At 36.2% G+C, this 19101-nt stretch overlaps 1 protein-coding gene across 1 annotated transcript in view; it reads left to right on the top strand.

The window, feature by feature from the left end:
- The first annotated feature begins 2676 nt into the window (after nt 1-2676).
- Nucleotides 2677-19101, top strand: part of Spata16 (spermatogenesis associated 16) — a 223398-nt gene continuing 206973 nt past the window's right edge. Inside the window, exon 1 of the mRNA XM_005383016.2 lies at nt 2677-2790. The gene's annotated coding sequence lies outside the window, so the exon portion shown is untranslated. The remainder of the gene's footprint in view (nt 2791-19101) is intronic.

Raw genomic sequence — 19101 nt, 5'->3', positions numbered from 1 at the left:
CCAATTAAACAGAGAAATATGTAATGAAAACAGCTTGAAAGGTTCATTTGTTAAGATTTTAATTTTCTCACATTGATTTACAGGTTTCAACACAATTTCAATCAAAATTTCAATGCAATTTTGTAAAAATAAACAAGCTGATTAAAGAATTTCAATAGAAAGAATAAAATATAACACACAAAACAATTTTTTAAAAAGAAGAATAAAGTTAAGGAGTGCATACCATATGAAATTAAAGCTTCTTTTGCTGTTCTGGTAACCAGAACAAAATGATAGTGAAGACAAAGTAAACATATAGATAACAGTGCAGAATAGAGTACAAAAGTGAACCCATGATTGATTTTTCAACAAAAGCACAAAACCACTTAGTGGGAGAAGAATATTTTCAGCAGATGGTTCTGGAATTTATTGAACCTTCATGTTGCACCCCACCCAAAAAATAAATTAAAAAGAATCATATTATAAATGCCAAATCCATGACTATGAAAATTCCAGATGAAAACTTACAAGAAAATATTGTTAGCCTCAGGTCAGGAAGATTTTAGACACAAAAATCAAAAACATAATCCATAAAAGATAAGGTAACTGAACTTCATTAAAATTAAGAACTTCTACTGTTTGAAAGACAGTACTAAAAGAATAAAGAGAACAGGCCAAACTGGAAAGAAAAACCTGCAAAACATATACATATTCCGAGTAAAACAATTCAAATATCTCAGCAACAAGATGACCCAGTTTTTTAGCTGAACAAAAGGGCTGATCAGACTCTTCACCAGAGAAGAAATGGATGTCAAAGAAGAATATAATAAGATATTCAACATCATTAGTTAATAGGGAAATGCAAATTAAAACCACTTCAAATAAATACATATCTATACTACAATATATTTGGAAATATTTGTAGCAGGCTTATTTGTGATCACTACAAATATTCCTCAAATCATGAACAGATAAACTATTATACACAAAATGGAATATTATTCAGCAATAAACAAAATTAAACTACTTATAGAAACCATGGCAAAATGAACCTCATATAGGCTATGCTGCAGGAAAGAAAACAGGCTCAAAAGAAGACATGATGTAAAATGATAATGATTCCTGTAACATTTGTAAAAGATAACACGGTAGAAAATGTGTATATCGGGGGCTGGGGATTTAGCTCAGCGGCAAAAGCGCCTGCCTGGCAAGCGCAAGGTCGTGAGTTCGGTTCCCGGTACCGGAGAAAAACCAAAAAAAAAAAAAAAAAAAAAAAAAGAAAATGTGTATATCATATATCTGATATCTGAGATATATAGACATACATAAACTTATACACAAACATACACATGTATACGTATATGATCAATAGTTGCCAGAGGCTAGGAACAGTCAGCAGGGTTGACTGCAATGTGACATGGGTTTACTTTACAAATCTTGAATGCATGGTAATTACAATACAAATTCAGAGCTGTTAACTATGTTAAGAATTTTTTAAAGAAATCCAGAGCTTTGGAAGTAGTCTGGAGATCAGTGCAACAGCCTTTGTGGGGAAGGGAGGAAGGTAGAAAGAATATCACTACTAGAGGGGAATTTCAAAGCCTGTTTAATACACAAGAGATGCTACATCATTTCACCTCAACTGATCTCCACACTTTTTCTTCCAGTGTTCTTTCCCTATTTTTGCAGAAGAGTAGGAAAAAGTGGAGTAAAATTGATTTAGACGTTTGTTCCCTTTTTTCCCCAGAAAAAAGTGGAATTTAGTAATCATTTTGAGTGTACTTGGTAAAAGATGACCATAATCAATGTCAGCATAGAGTAATAAAACCATGACTAGACTATTTTTATAAAGTTTAAAAACAGACCAAAGTAAACTATGATTTTAGGAACTGGAACACCCATTACCTTCAGAGATCAGAAAATAGGTAGTGATTCGAAGGAGCATCCGGGGATGTTTTCTTCTATTAGATGGTGGTTACACTAGCAGGTTCACTTTGTGGAAATTCATGGACACACTTGCAGCTCATTCATTTTTCAGTATGTATGCCACATTTCAATAGAAGTGAAACGTATGTCATTTGTTAAGAAAAGCGAGGGAATGTTTGCTATACAATTGACAACAGTGACTGGCAGAAAGATGCAATTCTTACGGGCACCTAGGTATATCCAGTGTATGGGTGACGTCCTATTTCTCAAACTGTGTGGAAGGTGCATAGCAATTCTTTTCAAAACGTTCACATATTAATAGGATTTATAAAATCCGACCTATGTTCATTTTATGATAAAAAGTTTAAAGATTTAAATATATATGTGTTTGCGTGTGTGTGTGTGTGTGTATATATATATATATTTGAAACTTTATAAAATGTATTTATATCTGGGGAGGCAAGAATCAATGAAGAGACATGGTTTATTTTTATCTACTTATAGTAAAAGGACTGCAAAGCCATACACCAAAACGCTTTTAGTGCATCTCTTTCGGATATAGGCTACTTTTAGATACATCTTTGTATTTTTGAAAATATTATTAAGGATTCTACTGCCTTTAAAATATCAAAGGAAAAATCTAAACAACTGACGCACCAAATCCAAGGCAGGGAAAATACTAGCGGGGGTGGGGTGGGGGGGTGCTCCTGGTGCCCGGCCCTTGGGAGCGGGGCCTCGCGGAACAGGTTGGACTGAGGTTCGATCCCGCCCCGCCCCTGGAGCTCACGGACCCTGACCCAAGGGGCCTGGGACGGTTGGAGCAGAATCTGGGCGGACGACGGAGCGGGGAGGAGGCCAAAGCCAGGCTGAGTCCCTGCTGCTCAGGTAGGAAGCAAGTCAGTTCTGCCCAGTTGGCTGGCTGGGCAGGAAGAGAGGTGACTCCCGGAGGAAGCTTGAGTAACTGGGAGCGGGATCGTGCCTTCTTTCCCACTTAGAGTGAGGAACGAACGTTGCTCACACATAATCCCAAAATGTAGTCAAGACCTTGTTTCCTATAGGCAGTTAGAAGACTACAGTGGCTGTGACTCAGACCCAACTTGTCTTATGCCCCTTTCCTTGAAAAAAGAAAGCCAATACCCTACTCCGTTTCCCAGCAATGGAAATTTCATTTTTGTTCCTCTGTATCCTAGCTTGGGCACCCTGAAAAAGCTCACCATTTGAGGACAGTTACTTCCGGTCGAGTGAGAGCGGATGACTGGGTCAGGGTGCCGATTTATTAAGCATTGCCATGTGAGCCGTTGTGTCCTTAACGGGTAGTTTTGCACTGGATTGAAGACCTTGAATTCGGCTGAGTAGAGTTTCAGGGAAGACAGTCAACACGAGCTCCCTCTCTCTCAGACACAGCCAGGTTACCTTCCCTGCATCCTACCATCCCACCCAGCATAAAAAGTGTGTGCTCTGAAACGTTCCATATATGAGCGAGTGACTAAATGCATAGTGAATGTCTTCACAGGAGCCTATAGTTGGAGAAGGGTTCAGCAGGAGCAATGAAAAACAGCTGTCTGGCTTTAGTCAATAAAATTTACTCTTTGTTTTTGTTTTTTGAGACAGAGTCTTGCTCTGTAGTTCAGGAGCTGGGGTTACAGGAATGCACCCCCATACCCCGTTTTCATCTCATTTTCATTACACATAAAGTATTGACAGGCAGTAAGAAGGGTCTCTGCTTTGGAAACCCTGAGGAGGTGCTCCCCATTTTATAGCGAGCCATTAGTTTGAAATGAATACATGAAAACTTGCTTTGCATTGATAGTTCTTTTAATTTCATTTGTTAAATTTAAAGTATAAAAGAATGATATACATTAAAAGGTTCAGGATCTTTCTGATTTCATCAGTGGCACCTGGGTGCATGAAGGTACCATGAATTTCCACACAGTGAGCCTGCAAGGCTAACCACCACCTTATTTACCTATAATACTCATTTCAGTGTTATCACAAGCTGGATAGACTGTTTTCTTCTAGCTTAAAAAGAAAAACAAAAAGAAGAAGAAGAAGTATTAAGGGAATTTTTTTCTTCATGTGTGAATAACTTGAAAACTTTTTATAGAAGGATCAGTAAATAAAATCAGAAAAGAAGAATGCAGCAGAAACAGGTTAGAACAGAATACTTCACTGCCTAACACTGCAGCGCCTGTACTTGATTGTCCTTCATTTAATCTATGAATAAGGAATGAAATACTTCTGCTAATAGGGGAGGGAAAGGGGCACAACGGGAAGCAAAGCTGTTGTGCAGCATCTCAGCAAGGCTTGAAGTGATTTTATACCCCTTCTGCGAGCGCATAGGGCCAACCTCACTTGGTGAGTTGCCATCATGTGTAATAAAGTACATAATCAAGATAGAACTGATATTTTTTGTCTTTCCCAAGTGGACTTTTCACTGAAGTAGGTCTTCAACCTCATTCAATCTGTTACTCATCTGTGTTATTATAACCAAATGGCTAAACATTCCCATCTGGTCATTTTCAAAGATATTCCAAAGAGAAATAATTTTAAAAAACCATTCAGGAAAAATTTCTTTCCCCTTTTTTCTTTGTCACAGTTAAGAATAGAAAGAACCTAGCTGTAAGTCATTCATTCTCTGTGCAGTGAAACCAGCATCTTGGAAATTGATTGCAACTTAAAAGAAAGCAGCAAAGGAGCATGACTCATGAGCTATGAAATCTTAAAGTGATCTGCAGGCAGACACCCAAGTTCATTGCTTACTGCAAGATGACTTTTTGCTAATTAAGAAGCACAATGACTAAAGGCACATCTTTTTCCATAGAATTTGACTGCAAGTTGTTTCTTTTTTTCTTTTATGTGACACATCAGTTCAAAACAGATGATTAGGTACCCCAACAATGGTAGGCCAGGGTAGCAAAAGTGAAGCAAACACCATATGCTCAAGGGTTTTTAAAATCCTTTTACACCAAGAAGCCTAGAATATTGTCTCTCAACTAGTGTAGAATATATATTGAGTCATCTTCTTGGAAAGTAACATTCAAGTTGTAACATTCTGCATCCATAAACAGTCTTGCTGAAGTTTTTCAAAGATGTTATAAAATAAAATATTACAGCAGCCTGGCTTAAAGATGGCCAAAATAGAGACTACAACTTATCACAACTCTGGCTAAATTTCAAAATACAGGTGATAAATGGGGATGAACCATCTGTCCACTACAAAGACTATTTCCTAATTGTCTAATTTTTAAAAATTGCTGAGCAATAATAACAGTTAAAAATGACAGTAATGATAGCATAATTGTCACTGTTTATTGAGCACTTACTATTCTCCAGCAACTTCCCTCTGCTACTTTTCTCAACAACATGAGGCAGATATTAACCCCATTCTGTAAATGAGGAAACAGAAGCCAATGGCTACGACTGAGATCAGCATCATTCTAAATTATGTACATGATGAAGAAACTGTTGTAAAAATAACCTGAGGGCAAAAATTCAGTTTTACTTCTACATTTTAGAAAATCTTCAGGAGTGGACTTATTTACCTATAATATGATGTGATGATATATACCTATGTATATCTATTATAAAACATTCAGGATTCATATATTTGAGTCACTAATGTTTCACAGTTTGGGAAACTTCAGAAGGTAATCAAGCTGATTTGATGCAGATAAGTGTTAGAATGTGTCCATGTATTTAACCTTAATGAGCAGAAGCTGTCGCTAAAGTCACACTGTAATCTAGGATTGCACAACAAGTGAAAAATTGATGTAGTTTGAAGTAGGCCATGTAAAGAGAAATGTTTGGGGTAAAGTAGTATTATAATTACTAGATAAAAATCAGAGCTTCTCATATCAATTCTAGTCCATAAGTGAATTAGTTGTTCTATTTTGCTATTTGCTTTAGATTTATTTAAGCAAGTTGTACACGTGCCTTTCAAAAGTCAGGGTCAGTATATAGGTTCTAAATGTAAAAAGGTTAAATTTCTGTCATAAGAAGAAATTGCATATAACTCTGTTGGAGCTTATGCTTCTTTAAAAGTGTTTGAAATAAAAAATTTAAAATATTGGTCTTGCTTTTCTTCAAGTACCTGTACCGTAACTTACTACTTATGAGGCTGATAGTGCTACGTGTTCGTTTAAAAGTTAGTGGCACTCCACACACACCTAGCTGTTTCTCAGCTAGAATAACTCTCCTCAGGAAATTCCACATTGTGAGCATTCATCGGATTTCACATGCATGAATGCTTCAGTGCTCTCTCACCAGTGCTCACTTAAATTCCTATTAGCCAGCATAACTCGAGTGGAAGAATCCAATGCTGTCATTAAAGATGGCCCAAGTTACAGTCTGAGAAGATGTTGTACTCTCACCCCTCTCCCCCCACCCAAAATGTATGCATTTAACTTGTTAGAAATCAGTTCAATTTTGTTAAGTGGAAGATGTAAGGAAAAAAAATCTATGGCCTAATCACCACTTCATACCCGTATTGAACAGCAATTTGGACATCTAAATTTAAACTGTGGGAAAAACAAGGATTGCAATAGTCCTGTGATCTCCACAACATCTCAGCATATGACCCTAAATCTAAAAAGTTTCATCTATAGGAAAATGAGTGTGTGTGACTTTGTGCTTGTGTGTGAGAACATTTGTGCTTGACCCTCCTCAGAGAAGGAAATTAGTAGAGGAATATACACATAGTTACGTAAAGATCCTTAGGTATTGGGGGCCATGGTTAATTAAAGGCTATCAAAAGTTCAGGACTCTCAAGTATTTTCTTATCTTTTATATTCACAAACGTGTTTGTTTGTTTGTTTGTTTTTTATTTGTTTTGAATCAGGGTCTCGCTAAGTAGTCCAGACTGGCTTTGAACTCACTATGTAGCCCAGACTGGCCTCCAACTCACAGTGATCTTCCTGCCTCAGTCTCCTAAGTGCTGGGATTATCCACTAACACATTTAACAGTGAAGGGAACATCATTTTAAACACTAGGGTCACTATCAGATTGGGAGGAAAGAATCAGTACACATTAAAGTTGACAGCATTTATAATTTAAACATTTCAACTCAGCAGACTACATAGAATGAACTTAAAATTGTTTCTGAATTGACAGATTTCAGGAAGGTTGAAAAGGAAATCGTGCTGTTCATAGTTTTTCTTCTGGCTGGTGCCATTGCTTTTCCCATTTTCCTCCCATAGATTCTTCCTTGCGTGGACTTTCATGTCTCCCTTCTGTTGCCACAGGATTTCTTCACCCCATACTTACACAAAACAGGTCCTGGCTTTCTTCTTTTAATAGCAAGTGGCCACTTCTATTTTCAAGCATTTATCTCTCAGCTTCTCTAATTCTCAACTTGTTTCCACTCTTTTAGACTTTTTATATCTCTACTATGATCTCAGAAACAGGATGGAGTATGGGTGTAGGGGGATGGAGATGCTGTTTGAAAAGGTCTTTGTGGAGCCAGATTTATCTCTGCCTCTAAGCTTGAGAATGCAGTTTCTGTCTGGGACAGTCATTCCAGAGGTTGTATACTGAGGTAAGCTAATCTACATGTAACATCATGGCAGAGGCAAATGGTTTCTGTTTACAGCAGAACTCATGATACAAGCTCTTGAGATCCCGTTTTTGCTAATGTAGGAACGGGAGGAAGGACTGTTAAAACTTGCCCATCATCTGGGTGTAATACCAGCCTCTTGGCGGCTGAGTCAGAAGGATTCCCAGATGGAGCCCAGTCTGGGCAATTTAGCAACCCTGTCTCAATATTTAAAAAGGGCTGGGAGATGCAGCTCAAGGCCCAGGCCCTGGATTCAATCCCCAGCATGGGTCTGGGGCAGGTGTAAGAGTGGGCAGTTACCAATCAGAGGTAACTCAGTAATGATTTAAAGTAGTTTCTTTACTGGATATTACTAATACAAGCCTGTAATTCCATCACTCAGGACACTGAGGCAGGAGGATCACAAGTTCAAAGTCAGTCTGAGCTATACACAATACTCTGTCTCAACAACAAACAAATGCACAAACAATTTAATTAAATTAAAAATGAAATAAAGTTTCTTCATTGACTGTTTAGTAAAACTAAAGTTCACTTTCTCTGTCAGTTTTATTTTTTCCTCTCCAGTAGTTATCAGTTTGTTCCTTTCTAAGACACACTAAGGCTCACTCCTCTACACGGCTGCCAGAAAAGGAGCCTCGTGGCCATGTCTTCCCTGGTCCTTGCTGCCTCCATGGAGACCTGTGTCTCCCTACCTTAACTGTTCCTAAGCTCAAATAATCTGGTCTTTAGGTCACATTTTTCTCAATAAAACAAACAACTGCCATGAGGTTGGATAACAAGAGCAAGTACAGAGGGTTTTCCCCTTCTCTTATGTTTTTAATTATGGAAATAAAAGTGAGCAACTTCTTCATGCCGGTGCTGTTTGTTGAGATTCAATACTCAAAGGACCAGCTCCCCTCTGCCAACCCTGGGCACGGTCTAATCATTTCCAAGCTACTCTTAAACTACATCTCATTTGGTTTGTGTCACATTTCTCTCCTAGAACATTTTCACTGAAAACATCTCCTGACTATCAAATTCTTATCCTGTCTTATGGCTCTTATTTTCAGACAGGGTAGAAAGTGCAGGAGGAAAGTAGGAAAGACACGCCTTAGGTAAATTCAAGATCTTTGATGTGCAAAACTTCAAGCTGTCTTAACCCATAATTTTGTTCATGTAAACCTTTAAATAATGCATACAAATATTTAGAAAACTATAAAAATTGTAAGCATACAGCTCAATGATTTTTTTTTTCTTTCTCAAGTAGACACATTTGTGTAATCAGCTCTCAGATCCAGAAATGGTACCCATAAGCCTAGACGCCCCCGCTCTCTTTGTTCCAGTTGTTAGTCACCTTCTGGAGGGTAACCACTACTCTGACTCCTTACACTACAAATCAGCTTTACTTACCTTTGATCTTTACTTAAATGAATCACACTATTCAGCTTTTTCTATATCTGGCTGCTTCGTTTTTTCAGCATTTTGAGAGATTCCATATGGCTTCTTATAGTTGTAGCCCGCTTACTTTCATTACATCTTTCTACTGCATAAATATACCACAATTGGTTTTCACTGTTGATGGATATTGGGATAGAGTCAGTGTTTTGTCATTATCAGTAATGTTACTGTGAGATTATTATCTGTGTATTTTATTGAACACTTTATGCACCTCTGCTAAATAAATGGCAAAAATTTTACCCATATTGGAAGGAAGGAAGTCAGTGCTGCCAATTTTCTAAAGTGGTTGCACCAAATTGCTTTCATATCTGCAGTTATGGTATAAATTTGCTGACACTTATTATTGTCTATCTTCTTACTTTCAGCCATTTTTATAGACTTGTCATGGCATCAGCATGTAGTTTTAATATGCATTTCCTTAATGACTAATGAAATTGTTAACCTTTTCATTGATTTATTGGTCATTTGGAGATTCTCCTTGGTGACATAAAATATGATGGCCCATTTCTCTACTGGATCATCTGCTCTTTTCATGTAGATTTATGAAAGTCCTTTATATACTCTGGACATGAGTGATTGTCAAATAAATATATTGCAGGTATTTTTCCCATTCTGTTATTTGCCTTCTCTTGTTTGGATGCATGTTTCATCAAACATGCTTATTATAGGTTTCATATTCCATATCCAAAATATTTAGGACCACAAGTGTTTTGGTTTTCAGATTTTTCTAATTTTTAATGTTCAAAAACAAAATGATAAGGGGCTGGGGATTTAGCTCAGCGGCAAAAGCGCCTGCCTCGCAAGCGCAAGGTCGTGAGTTCGGTTCCCGGTACCGGAGAAAAACCAAAAAAAAAAAAAACAAAAAAAAACAAAAAAACAAAATGATATATCTCAGAGAGAAAGTCTAACTGTAAACCTAAAAGTTATGTTGCATGTACAACTTTAATATAATATTGTTTTTGAACCTGTTTTTGATCTGTGACCTTTCACATGAGAAATTTTCCATTTCTGATATGACGGCAGTGCTTGGAAAAGTACAGATTTTTGGAATATTTCAGAGTGCAGATTTAGGCTTTTCAGATCAGCCATGCTCAGTTTGTATTCATAATAGAGTTCAATTTATTAGTTTCTAAATCCTCACTAAGAAATATTTTCCTGCCATTTTTGTCTAAAGTATTTATTTTATTTCTATGTTTAGTTTTGTAATACATTCAGGATTGCTGTTTTGTATATCCTGTAAGTTAGAAGTCCAAAATAGAATTGTAAAAGGGTTACGATATAGTTCAGTGCTCCCTGGCTTCACACTCTATTGCCAAAAAAATCTTGTTTTTCATTTCACTTATCCCAGAACCATTATTGAAAAGGGCACAATTCTTGTTCTTGCATGGTCACATGATAGGGTCACTTGTCATAAATTAAATGACATTTATGTGAGAGACTATTTCAAAACATTTCATTCTGTTCACATGGTCCAAATGGTCTGTCCTTGACTGTCGTAATTACTATAGCTTTACTTATAACAGCTGTTAATATCTGACTGTTTACAGTCTCCACATTTATTCTCCTGCAATACTAACTTGGCTACTCTTGGCTCTTTCTATATGTATTGTGAAGTTTGTTGTGTCTTGACTTATGTGTAAGCCATGATCAATTGTGGTAGATTTCAGTAACATTTGATGAAGTGTACATCTGAGGTTCTTCTGTACAAGATTCTGTGTACAAGTTTATGGGTTGTGTTGCAAAAAGCTTGTATGATCTTAAGGTTTAGAGATTTTTGTCGTTTGTTTGTCTGTTTGGTCTGAAATTCCATAAGCTATTAACTGAGATATATTAAGATTTCCTACTGTTATTAGAGACTTTTCAATTTCTCCTTTTATTTATTTATTTATTTATTTTTTGGTTTTTTTCTCCGGTACAAGGAACCAAACTCACGACCTTGCGCTTGCCAGACAGGCGCTTTTGCTGCTGAGCTAAATCCCCAGCCCCTCAATTTCTCCTTTTATTTTTCAGTTTTTGTTGATGTATTATAAAGCCCCATTATTAACAATGTAGATTGAAAATTGTGCTATTGTTTCTTTGGATTGTCCTTTTTTCATTATAAAATATATTTCTTTAGCCATCGGGTTACAGTCAGAAAACAGAGACTGGACTAACAGATTTACAACAAAGAATTAACAAAAAATTAAGTGGATACAAGAGAAAGAGAACTAGAATGCAGCATACTCAGGAACAAGAGAACACGAACCCAACGTCTAAATAAAGAGAAAATAAGGGGAGCCAATCCCTCAGAAGGGAAGGGGATCAAGAGAAGGAGGGAGGAGGGGGAGGGACAAGGGATGGAAAAGATATTAACAGGTATCCACTACACATAAGGAATGTAAACATTACTGCTGCAAATAGAGGGAATTAGATGGATGGAGGCAGTACTGAGGGAAGAGAAAGGGGACAAAAAAGGAACTAAAATGTATGATCAACCTGTACCAACTCCCCACAAAGAATGTAAACATTATGTCTTATACACACGTACAGAGCTAATAACAAAACGAATAAGGGAACATGAACAAGGAAGTAACTTGGAACTTTAGAGAGCTTCCTGCAAGGCTGAGATTTAGATCTCTAAGGAGAGGGTGTGGCCACCATGGGAACTCACTAAGATCGAGTTCACTTGCCTTGAAACCAGGAAAGTAATGGGGTCCCTGCCCTGATGAAGAAATTTGTCAGTAGGATCCCTCTGCCGGACTGTCAGGACCACCACTGTAGTGGTGTACGCCGCACGGAACCATACACTTGGATGCTCCCACGGCCTGTGGAAGGGGAAGAACCCGAGGGAAAAACTTTCTTTCTTCCTCTTCCAGCCTTGCAGTGTTACTCCTCTATCTTCTACTGGCAGAGCCGAACTTCCAAGCCAGCTGGCAAGACAGAAATGTACAATAGTCTGCAGAGTTCAGTTCCAGAATCACAATATGGAGACACGTATGGGTTTGGATCTGACAGACATTAAATTAGTAATTGGCATACCTTCTTCCTTTCCTGAAATGCTTTTCTTCACACTGCCTGCTTTGTCTGGTATCATTAGGATCATACCATCATCTTGGTTGGTTTAACCCTTTCTGAATGGTTTTATTTTCAATTTTTCTGTGTACATTTAAGGTATATATCTCCTATGCAGAGTATAGTTGGAACTTGCATTTTTTTTTCAGCACAATAATCTTACATTTAATTGGAATATTTAGTACTTTTAGGATCTTAAAGGTATTGCTGGTATATTTTGGTTACATCAACTATGTAACAAGCTGCTTGCTATTTGGTCCTTTTTCTTATCATTTTTTAGACTAATAACTACATTTCAATTTTTTCCTACTTTAACTTGTTAGTTTGTATTTTTTATTATTCCTTAGTTTTACTCTGTAAATTACAATATGAGGGGCTGGGGATTTAGCTCAGTGGCAAAGCGCCTGCCTGGCAAGCGCAAGGTCGTGAGTTCGGTTCCCGGTACCGGAGAAAAAAAACAAACCCCCCCCCCAAAAAAATACAATATGATTCCTTGATTTATTATAATCTAACACAAATGACTATTTCCATCAGATACCTAAACTTTTAGAATATTAGAATACTTTAACTCCACTTACCCTCTCCCTTCTTTTGTATCATGGTTACCATTCTTTATCTGTTCTCTAACATTTTAAACCCTTCAGAGACATTTCTATTACTGTTTAATACAGTCGCTTGACACCCAATCCTCATTCATTTCTCTCTGTATGTTCTCACATATTTACCTTTAATGACCTCCCACAATTATTTCTTGCTTTTCTTCCTTTCTGTCTTCCTTATGAAGCTCCAGATATATACTCTCATCAGAATTTTTTTACTGTGTTTCACATCTCTAAAGTTCTTTTCTGTATTTTCCTTCTTTTCCTGTATTTACTTCTTTGATTAAATCTTGGTATTTCCTGTTATTTCACTGGTTTACAAATTCTGTCTTCTGCTGCATGTACTGTATGCCGTTGTTTAGTCCATCTAGTGAGTTAATTTCAGAGTGTATTTCTCAGTTCTACAATTTGTGTTTAATCCACTTTTATCAACTCCAATACTCCAAAGTTTCCACTTCGGCAGCTTGCCAGTAATGCTCCAAAATTTCATTTTTTTTTCCCCAAGTGGCAAAATCTGATCCATGCTTGAAGCCATCCACATATCTGCCCAAAGCCATACAGATTTCAGTGTCACCCACGGGACACCTCCAGTAAAAAGCTGAGTTGCTCCAGTGAAAAGCTGAGCTTCACTTGTCAAAGAGCCCCAGAATGAAAATGGCATTAAAGTCAGTTCACTTTGATGAAGGAATTATACCCTCTCCATTTCTCATTTCCACACCAGAGCTCCAGTACAGTCAGACAGATGGTTTGGTATTTTATATTGCTTTTCTGTTTGTTCTCAGAAGCTCTGATCTGCTATTCCACCTTAACCATAATCAGAAGCCTAACATGAAACAGAATAGGCTGAATGATGTAGTTTGTCAGGTTCAGATTGCTGTCAAAATAGTCTTTTTAGAAGTACGGGTTTGTTTTTAAGTTTAGCACACATCAAAATATAGTTTCCCAAGCAGTTGTTTGAGTTTATGGCTCTCTTACTGAGATCAGTTGGGAAAATATTAGTGGATGACTAATATACAGATGGTTCTCAAATATCCCGCAAACCCATAAACCTGTAAATCTTCACTTAATGTAATTAGAACATGATGGAAAAAGTTAAAAAATATATTTTAAAATTATTTTTATATCACTTCTATCTTACTTCCAAAGTTAATTTCTTCCACAGACAAAAGTGTTTCTGCAAAAGAAAATCATAATTTAAATCAGGCAAAAATACATAAGAAATAGGATTTTGAACCAATACAAATAGCCAAGCATGGTGGCACACCCCTATAATCCCAGAACTTGGGAGGCTGAGACAGGAGGATTACCACAAGTTCAAAGCCAGCCTGTGATACATAGTGAGTTCAAGGTCAACCTGAACTACATAAGGAGACCCTGTCTCAAAAAAAAAAAACAGGAAAAACCTATATAAATAGGACACTAAAGTGTATCTAGGACAGCTATATACAAGTTCCAAAGAGTTCTGTTTAAAAGCAATTATAGTTTGTAAAATATCAAACCAAAAATCATGTAAAGAATCAGGTGACCTCTACTTTTGTTTCAGATTTTTATGATGTGAAATAACTTGGTAAGCACATATAATAGAGGTCTTGGTTACTTTTCTCATCTCTGAGGCAAAATACCAGACACTTCAAAAGAGAAGAAATGTATTTCGGCTTATAGTTTCAGTCCATAGTCAGCTGGCTCCAAGACAGGGTGGTATGGCAGGGGAGAAGCAGATTTATGCCTGGCAGAAGGAAGCATAAAGAGAGATCAAGGAGGAAGGAGGGAGGGAGAGAGACCCTGCCAGCCTGCCTTCCAGTGATCCACTTCTGAACAGGCTTTACTTCCCAACATTACATTTAGTTATGAACACATCAGTGGATTAATCTACCGATGAGTATCACAACTCCATAAGCCAATCATCTCCCCAAAGCAGTGCCCACCTGAGTACATGAGGCTTTAGGGGGAAATCTAGATAGAAACCATGACAATACATGTGCAAGGTTTTTTTATATCTCTCTTCTCTCAATTCTGTAACATAAGTGCAATGCAATGGTATGCCACTCATTCTTAGGTATACCATGAAAAATCTTATTGACAGTTTCTCAAGTGTTAAAAATGAACTTTTAGTTTTCAACTTCTAAAATGAATGTTAGTTTAAGGTTAAGGTGCTTTATAAATGAATGATAATATATTGAAATGGCAGCACTGAAAGTTTTATTATACCACATGTTTAGGGATTGGGAGATTTCTGTGTTCACTCTATCTCTACTCCAACTGAAGGATAGTTCATAAAGATTTATAATGATCCTAGGTGAAAATAAATATCCAATTCAGTCTCAGAGGAAAATAATTAGGGACAGGTCCATTTTAATGCCTCAAGTATTCGTTGTAAGAGTAGTATACTTATTATCCATTGTTATCCATTATGTACCTACTTAAATCATTCATACACTATTTGATTAGGCATATAACATCAAAGAGCAGATCAGTTATTCTTATTTGTGACAGATGTTCCTTCCTTTTACATACATTTATTTAACATGATAATAGCTGCTTTATATACAAAATTTATGTTCCATTTGATGCATTTATTCTTAAAAGATGGTGTTTTGTTAATCTCTTAGTCATCTCAATGATAAATGAGTTAAGAGTCACTTTTTTTAGGATCAGGAAGACATGCTCCATCAGAGTTAACTAACTCGCCAAAAATTCCTTCAGCGGAGTTAGGATTTGAACTCATCTCTTTCCAAGTCTCTATATCCCATTTTCTCTCCAACTTCAGTTATAGAGGTTGGAACATAGCTCCAAGAAAAACAGATAGTATATCTGATCTCTTATTTCCAAGATCCTATGAAGTACAATTCATGTCATTCACCTCTGCAGTCCCCAGTAATTAGTCCAACATATGAGGAGGGGCTGGTGATTGAAACTCTGGCCTCATGCATGCTGTATGCTCTACCACTGAGCTACCGTTGACCCCATTACTTGATAGAAACTCAATAAGTGTTTACTGACTAAGTAGTTGGAAGAAAGTCTACCAGTAATTTGTCCTTATAGGCTTATTTTTTGAGAAGTATATAGACCATGAAGTATTTTTTTAGCATTGATAGCTAATGTACCCTCTTTTATTCCTGGCAGATTGCCTCATCATTGCCAGCCCAGGTACCAGTTTTTCTGCAGCAAAATGAAGCATAAGATTGCATGAACCTGGGCCCAGCATGATCACAAGACCACCTACATCATAATCTAGAGCAGAAAATGAGCAAGCTTAGGTTCCCAAAGTAGCATCAGTAAAAAATAATAACAATTTTCCAGGAAAATTTACCTAGTATTTAATAGTTTAACAGAATGAAAGTAATTATGAGACTTTTTGAATCTTGTTCATCATATTTCATATTTATACATTTTCAATTTTTATCTAACTAATATCTTCAATGACAAGTGAGTGGTTGGAATAGGACAGTCAGGAGGTAGAGCATATACTGTAAATATTTGAATGTTTCTAATCTTAGGTATCTCCAACACAGCCTTTTCATCTGCTTACTAAACAGATAGATTCCAATGCATCAGCCTGGACCCACTAAATCAGACTCTGTGGGGCCTAGTACATAAGAGATTTTGAGGCATGCTGAAATAGGATCTTTTGCTATCATGAGCTCCTTGAGTGCAGAGGCAGTCCAGCGATGATGTAGACAATTGCTTAGTAAGTCATGAATGAATGGTTGAATAAATTAATGAATCATTTAAAAGGTGGAATTATGTCACCTTTGTGCAACTCACTTTTATCCCATCTACTTTAGCCACAAGTGTTTACTCATAACTACTGAGAATTTTATACTTTTAACAGATTTAATCATCACATTATTTTGGCAAACAAAAACAATGTGAATATAATAGAAGCCAGAAGCATAACCTGTTGAAACTTCTTCCATTGTCACAGAATAGGGTTGTGCCCTATCTGGCCTTCATCTTTAATATTTAAAAAAATGGAGCACTTATATCCATGATTCATTTCCATTGTTAAAATTTTATTTTTAATATTTAAAAATGCTTGATTCAAAATAATTCTGAAACAATTATTTAAATCTCTTGATATACTATTACTTAATTTATGTTTATTGAAATCAAAGTTTTACTTCTTAAGAAGTAATACATAGAGTCAAGAAACAACAAAATACAGCAAAAGGTCTAATACTGGTAATATATATAAATATATATATATATATATATATATATATATATATATTTTTATGGGTACCCGGCATCAAACTCAGGACCTTGTGCTTGCCAAGCAGGCGCTTATGCAGCTGAGCTATATCCCGGGCCCCAAGTTAAGCATATTTTTAATAGACACTTTCATGCTGGCTGGACATCCACTTGAGTATTCTATTGATACTGACTTGAGAAGGAAAATCACCGTTTTGCAGTAATTGCGATTTAGATCGGTTTAGGCAAGAATCTTCAGTGGGTGGTTAAATGAAGGGGGAATGTTTGATGAAGAGACAGATAATTGCTTAGTCTCAAAGGATCTTCCCATAGATTATGTATGGAATATAAGGTGAAAACCTATAACTATGCTCTGGAAAAGCTAGTCAACATCCTGACTAAGTCATTGAAATGATCATCACCAAAGAAATTCAAGTTGACACTGCATGTGTACAAATGTGAGATTCTGAGAACAATACATCATTCTGATGAGGAATGTTTAATTTAAGTGTAATCAAGAGGAAGTACCAAAAAAGTAGATTGAATTAGATTCTATAGAACAGCTGACATGTTCTTCAAAAATGGCAAAGCCATCAAGACAAAGAAAAGCTGAAGAATTGTCCTAGTGCACAAGAGAGAAAAGAGGACAAGTAAATTCAATATACTATCCCTGACTTGATCTTATCCTGAAGAGAAAAAGTGCTGACAGTACATTTTTGAGATAACAAAATGGGAACAGTGACCGTAGATTACACCATAGTACTATCCCAGTGTTAACACCCCTGAATCTGATAGATGTATTTTGTTACAACAGTGAAATATCCTGATTTTAAGAAATGTACATGGAAGAACTAATGAGCATGATGTATACAACCTACTCTCAAATGGGTTGGAAAAACACATTATAAATATACTTGTGTAGTCATGCATATATATTCACATATACACACACACATATCCATATTAGGGAAAGAACTACAAAAGTAATCAAAATGTTTAAAATCAGTAAATATAGGTAAAGGGCAGTTTTGAATTACTGGTATTATTCTTAAAACTTTTCTATGAATTTAAAATTATTTCAGAGAAAAAGTTGTGTGTTTTTCAAATGAAAGAAATCTTCATTTCATGGTTACTATTCATTTATTTTGTTATTCTCTGCATGCAAAATACCAAACTCTCTAGTACATACTTTTCATTTGGAAATGCAATTATGGTAACTCCTACTTGTGTGTAGTAGTGGGAAGTAGTGAAGTGAGGCAGAAAAAATTCTAAGAGCTACAAGATGTGCTTATAAAGTCTGATATACTATGTAACCATGAGCAGATCATTTTGCCTGCCTGAGACCTTATTTCTTCAGTGTAAGAAGATTAGACTATGTTGGAAATTCTCTACATTTCTACTGTCCTACAATTCTTGGCTAAATTTCAGAAATAAAATGTGAAAGTTTAAGGGTCATGGACTTTATTAGCAGAATTAAAGAACTGACCAAGGTTAAAAGAATTTTTTTTCTTTACATATCTCCAGAGTCTCAGCTTCTTAAGTAAATAAAAACTTGGATCATATTCATGGAAGAACAGAACATTTGAAACAAGATTTGAACTTTATCTCAGACTACTCATGAATTTGACAGGCTAATTACATTTGTGTTTCAAGAAGAAATGCTGCCAAAGGCTTCTACAGTACCTTGAAACATTATTTATGCCACCCTCATGTTCTTAGCACAAATATAACTTTTTGTTCTTTTATCAAACTAGATTAAGGACTAGAGTGAAGTTCAGTTATATCCTCATGGACTACACTTAGAATGATAGCAAGTTGTGCCATTATCTCTTCTCCAGAAAGGGACAGATTTCCTTGAAAGCTTTACTGCTAAATAAGCCATAGTCTATACTGACAAAAAACCACAGAAATTATTTATTCCCTAACAAATGCTAAAATAATAGAGACTAAGGTAGATCCACTGTAAATATTTTTAACCTGGAGTAACAAATAAATAAATAAGTAAATAAGTAAGTAAATAAATAAGAAAAAATGAAAACTAAGGAGTGAAGAATGAGGAGGAAGGAAGTAGGGAGGGAAAAAGAAAGAAAGAAAAAAGGAAGGAAGGAAGGAAGGAAGGAAAGAAGGAAGGAAGGAAGGAAGGAAGGAAGGAAGGAAGGAAGGAAGGAAGGGAAACAAAGAAAAAGAAAGAAAGAAAGAAAGAAAGAAAGAAAGAAAGAAAGAAAGAAAGAAAGAAAGAAAGAAGAAAGAAAGAAAGAAAGAAAGAAAGAAAGAAAAAGAAAGAAAGAAAGAAAGAAAGAGAAAGAAAGAAAGAAAGAAAGAGAAAGAAAAAGAAAGAAAGAAAGAAAGAAAGAGAAAGAAAGAAA

This window comes from Chinchilla lanigera, unplaced genomic scaffold (assembly GCF_000276665.1).
Source record: "Chinchilla lanigera isolate Chin_1 unplaced genomic scaffold, ChiLan1.0 scaffold00019, whole genome shotgun sequence".
NCBI lineage: Eukaryota > Metazoa > Chordata > Mammalia > Rodentia > Chinchillidae > Chinchilla > Chinchilla lanigera.
Note: the sequence above shows the minus strand (reverse complement) of the source record. Positions and strands in the feature narration are given on the sequence as shown.